At 40.8% G+C, this 5754-nt stretch overlaps 1 long non-coding RNA gene across 1 annotated transcript; it reads left to right on the forward strand.

The window, feature by feature from the left end:
- Positions 1-1226: 1226 nt before the first annotated feature.
- Positions 1227-2389, forward strand: LOC114559562 (uncharacterized). Its single transcript, XR_003693128.1, has 3 exons — positions 1227-1365; positions 2091-2150; positions 2274-2389. It is a non-coding gene; the product is annotated as an uncharacterized LOC114559562 (long non-coding RNA).
- The last annotated feature ends 3365 nt before the right edge of the window (positions 2390-5754 follow it).

The raw sequence follows: 5754 nt of genomic DNA on the forward strand, positions 1-5754 counted from the left end.
ATATCCCTCTGGGTATAACTTCCTCCCGGACGGTCTCTGTAATCAGTCCCCGTAGTGCAGGGCCTTCAGAGATGATGGTACCTGAGGGGCCATTACCTTGTTCTGTAATGCTGATGACCGCCGGCCTCATCTCTGTCTTTTTCCACAACAACTTCGCTAAAGTTAACGTTAGCTACCGTTAGCTGTGGCTGAGTCTAGCTGGTAGAAGGCAGCGATTCTTCCAAGCTAATGTTGTCCTCAATGCTGTCGTCGGATGACCCGCTGGTGTTAGCCAAGCCACCAAGCTGGCAGTGGGTGCCTCACTCCCTTCCTCAACATTTTCACCTTCTACATCGATGCTGCTTGATCCACTGGTGCTAGCATTAGCCAGGGAGCTGTAGCTGCTACTGCCAATGGTCGCTGCAGGTGCTTCACTCTCTTCACTCTCCCCCTCCTGTGCTATCTTTTTAAAGAAGCTTCCTATTTTTGGTAATTTACTCGTTGCTTTCTCCAATTCTTGTTTTCGTTTTCGCTTTTGAAAGCCACTTTTGTGTTTGTAATTTGACAACGACTCCATATCGACATTGTCTGTCTCACGTTCAATGTTTTTACTGTTTTGCATGCAATACGCATGTTCACTTACCATATCCCACAATCCCAGTCCCAATTTGAAACAAATTACATCAAAATCCATCTTTGTTCGTTTCAAACATGTATTTAATCATTAGTAAAATATGTTGTTGCAAATTTATATGAATAAATAATATTATTTATTCAAATAAATTTGCTTAATTACTTTATATATGTATTCATGTAGTCAGATGACATTCTTAAAGAGGGACACACCATTGAGCAGGAACCTAGCTGTTACAGTCAAAGTGAAAGGGCCTGGTCGCGAGTAATGAATATGAGATAGGGGCCCCCGGCTGTCAATCAATATCTTCCAGTCGGGCGGGCCCCTGATTGGTCCGGGCCCGTAAGCACCACTTAGCCTGCTTACCGATAGTTACGCCTCTGCTTACAGTCTGATTAGGTGTCCCTCCAACAGTTGGTTTCAAAACGTACACACAGCCAGGCCCGTCGCGACAAGGCAAGCAAACCAAGCAATTGCTTGGGGCCCCGAGCTGGCCTGGGACCCCAAGACAACAACTGGTTAAGAATAAAATGCAACGACAAATTGTGAGCGCCCCTTTGATAGTCAATGCAGTAAAGTGCAATGACACTGTTATCGGGATCCCCCTCAAGGGGCCCCTCTAGTGATCTTTGCTGCCGGCAAAATACAAAACCTCCTCGGTCGGCAGTCATTCATGAAACGGAATTATGCTTCAGGAAGCCAGAAAAGGAAGAAGAGAAAGGAAGAGGAGGATAAGAAAAAACAAGATAGTGGTAAGTGATAAATTACACTGGATAAAATAGCTCTACTTGTCTTGGTGTAATTTTGCAGCCGGTAGGCTAGCAAAAATATGTTTATGTTAGCTAACGTTACCTGTAACCTGCCTGACGGCAAATGCTGCTTGTAACGAACAGTTAGTGCAACTTTTTTTTCGAACGGACGGAATATGGTTACATACAACTGTAATATGTTTTTTAACGGGATGAGGAAGACGCAGATCTGTTCCAGACATTGCTATAGCTTTGTAATAGGTTTTGATGAAAGTGGCATAACGTTTGCATGCTATACTAACTATTCCACCGTGATAATCTATTTACCAAATGGGGGTTAGGAAAACCACACAATAAATTCCGTGCATCAAAAAAATTTGCTTGGGATGTTTTTAAGCATTAGTAACCCTTAACAAAGTGTTAGGAATATCTGCTCCGTCTATCTATGTAATGTTTTAAAAATGGTTTCTTAAAGGTTTACAAACATTTTTTAATCATTACCCGATACCTAATATATGATAGATATAATGCGTGTTACAATAAACTGTTAATTACAGCACTACCAATAATTAGTAAACATTTAATTATAATTTCATTGTTTGTTAAAAGTAAAAAGATTGTTTGCTAACAGTTAAATGACAATTAACTAAAGATTAATTAACTATCAATTTACCATCTATTAATGATTGTTATTATAAAGTGTTACCATCTTTTCTTTCTCCCTCAAGGTGCTTTGCTTAAATTTCTCAGCCCTCAGGCTCTTCCTAAGGATACCTCCACTGATGAAGGTAGAGTGAATTTCTCTCACTGAGCTGAGCTGTTAATAGTGACTTCTTTCAATATGCTAACAGTGAAATGGTAAAACGTACTTCACAGGTAATTTCAGATTTTTCTTTCAATTATTTTTCCAGCTACACCATCAACTTCATCCTCAACATCAACAGATGCATCACTTCTCAGTGCTGATGTTTCCTCTATAGCACAATACCACCACCACAATCTCTATAATTATAGCTGATATCCTGCACAGCCCAGAGTTTAAACTGAGAAGTGTGTGCTGTCACATTGTTAGAAAAAAAAACAGTGCAAATCACTATTGAATTCCCACCAAACTGTGTAAATACCAGTCACTTTTGCCCATGGACATTTCAGAATTTTTAATATACAGTAGTGCCTGTCAATTTTCTAGGTGTCAGACACTCAGTGATGCATTCTGTACCTCGACAGATGGATTATATTAATAAAAACTTTTTTATTTTTTATTTATGCACAGTATATGCAACACGAGTATTTGCACTTTAAACATTTTTGATCTATGCACAGTTTATGCAACAGCAGTTTATGCACTGTAAACCTTTTTTTATTTATATAAAGTGTGGGTGAACTTAAACTTTATGGCTATGCTGTGGTTCCTGTAGGCTTTGCGTGCGTGCGGGGCGGGGGGTTGGGGGGGCCTCCATGTCAATTTTGCTTGGGGCCCCCAAATTCCTTCAAACGGCCCTGGGTAAAACCAGTACTGATTACCAGGGAACAAGGGGAGAGAGGGCCCTTGAAAAGTCTGCAATATATTTGATTTTACCTGGATATTTTCATTTCCTATTTAAATTTAAAATTAATTAAAATAACTTGGTTGATTGACTGACTACATTTTGTATACAAAAAAGACTAAGGTCTCACCCACCCCTTGCTAATGTGCCAAATGGTTTAGTCCATCTGCACGCATGTTGTTTATGTTAGTTCAGTTGAGCATCTGGTGGAGCCACAGACAGTATATAATGGACCAATAGACCCCGTTGCTCTGGACGGAGACCAGTGAAGGCTATTAGAAGCACTTTTCCGGTGATGGCCAGCTTTACTGCGCAGCCTCCAACTGAGAGAATGTGACGTGAGCAACGTGTCTGAAAGTTGTAAGTCTTCTGGTAGCTGTGCCAAGAGAAATCTCAATCATTCCCAATCTTACAGATACGGAGACTGTAGGTGTATGTAAGGAGATAACATGGGCACAGGCTAATTATTGATCACTAACATGCTAGTTAACATTAGTAATTAAACCTAAACATCTCATGTAAGTCGAAACTGCCTGCGAGCTTCTCCTGTACTATACGGTAATTCCTCTACTATGCGACAGTAAGTCACTTGGTTATGACACAATCGTTAGCCTATTTTTACAAAAACGTCTGCTACGGAGCCATAACGTGAGGTACAAGGTAATGGAGCCTTTTATACATTGTCGTGTTTCTTTGGAACTAAACAACGGACAAATAGAGTCTTTGAACGCTTCAGATGTAAAGTTATTCGCAGTCAAGTGACGTAAAAATAAAATGGCGGTCAGCGGAATGCTAACAGGAGGTGATGGCGAGTTAGCAACAAAATGGCGCCATGATGGCTCGAGTTCTGAAGCGAAGCTTACCCCCTTGGGTGGAGCGCAAACTTCTGCTGTAGAAATGTCTTTCTCAAAGAAAGTCAAATCATGCTACCAAAAAAGAAAGGAAAGACAGGTGAAGTAGAGAAAACAAAATGAGGGAAAACAATTGGGAACTGACTTCTTTTTAAAGAAAGGTGAGCACAAACTAAAAAAACAAAATCCATGGTGCTAAACTGCTTCAATATTGCGCGACTGTTAGTGCTAAAAACGAACTGAGACAACCCATTGAAGGAACAGAACATACACGTTAAAAAGATAATTTGGTTATACATGTAATCTGAGGTAAAGGCTAAATAAATAAACTACACTAACAATGCTGTTTGCATACAACACACCATTGTAATAGCCTAATTTAGAACATTAAATTTATAGGCTATAATGTCTATAATTAGCAATAATAGGCTAATCAGTGTCATAGGCTTGGTAGCTCATCAGTAGATACATAACATGTCAACATTATAGTAGAGTATTATAGTATAGTATTGTAGATTCTCACTGAAGGCATCAAAACTATGAATGAACACATGTGGAATTATGTACTTAACAAAAAAGTTTGAAATAACTGAAAACATGTCTTATATTCTAGTTTCTTAAAAGTAGCCACCCTTTGCTCTGATTACTGCTTTGCACACTCTTGGCATTCTCTTGATGAGCTTTAAGAGGTAGTCACTTGAAATGGTTTTCCAACAGTCTTGAAGGAGTTCCCAGAGATGCTTAGTACTTGTTGGCCCTATTGCCTTCACTCTGCGGTCCAGCTCACCCCAAACCATCTCGATTGGGTTCACTGTGGAGGCCAGGTCATCTGGCGCAGCACTCCATCACTCTCCTTCTTGGTCAACTAGCCCTTACACAGCCTGGAGGTGTGTTTGGGGTCATTGTCCTGTTGAAAAATAAATGATGGTCCAACTAAACGCAAACCGGATGCCAGCCATGCTGGTTCAGTATGCCTTCAATTTTGAATAAATCCCCAACAGTGTCACCAGCAAAGCACCCCCACACCATCACACTTCCTCCTCCATGCTTCACGGTGGGAACCAGGCATGTAGAATCCATCCGTTCACCTTTTCTGCGTCGCACAAAGACATGGCGGTTGGAACCAAAGATCTCAAATTTGGACTGACCAAAGCACAGATTTCCACTGGTCTAATGTCCATTCCTTGTGTTTCTTGGCCCAAACAAATCTCTTCTGCTTGTTGCCTCTCGTTAGCAGTGGTTTCCTAGCAGTTACTTGACCATGAAGGCCTGATTCGCGCAGTCTCCTCTTAACAGTTGTTCTAGAGATGTGTCTGCTGCTAGAACTCTGTGTGGCATTCATCTGGTCTCTAATCTGAGCTGCTGTTAACTTGCGATTTCTGAGGCTGGTTACTCGGATGAACTTATCCTCAGCAGCAGAGGTGACTCTTGGTCTTCCTTTCCTGGGGCGGTCCTCATGTGATCCAGTTACATTGTAGCGCTTGATGGTTTTTGCGACAGCGCTTGGGGACACCCAAGTTTTCGCAATTTTCCGTACTGACTGACCTTCATTTGTCAACAAGTGGCCATCAAGTAATGATGGCCACTTGATTTTCTTTACTTAGCTGATTGGTTCTTGCCATAATATGAATTCTAACAGTTGTCCAATAGGGCTGTCGGCTGTGTATCAACCCGACTTCTGCACAACACAACTGATTGTCCCAACCCCATTAATAAGGGAAAAAATGCCACTAATTAAACCCGACAAGGCACACCTGTGAAGTGAAAACCATTTCAGGTGACATTTCATGAAGCTCATTGAGAGAACACCAAGGGTTTGCAGTGCTATCAAAAAAGCAAATGGTGGCTACTTTGAGGAATCTAAAATATAAGACATGTTTTCAGTTATTTCACACTTTATTGTTAAGTTCATAATTCCATATGTGTTCATTCATAGTTTTGATGCCTTCAGTGAGAATGTACAATGTAAATAGTCATGAAAATAAAGAAAACGC

The sequence above is a fragment of the Perca flavescens genome, chromosome 1 (assembly GCF_004354835.1).
Source record: "Perca flavescens isolate YP-PL-M2 chromosome 1, PFLA_1.0, whole genome shotgun sequence".
Taxonomy (NCBI): domain Eukaryota; kingdom Metazoa; phylum Chordata; class Actinopteri; order Perciformes; family Percidae; genus Perca; species Perca flavescens.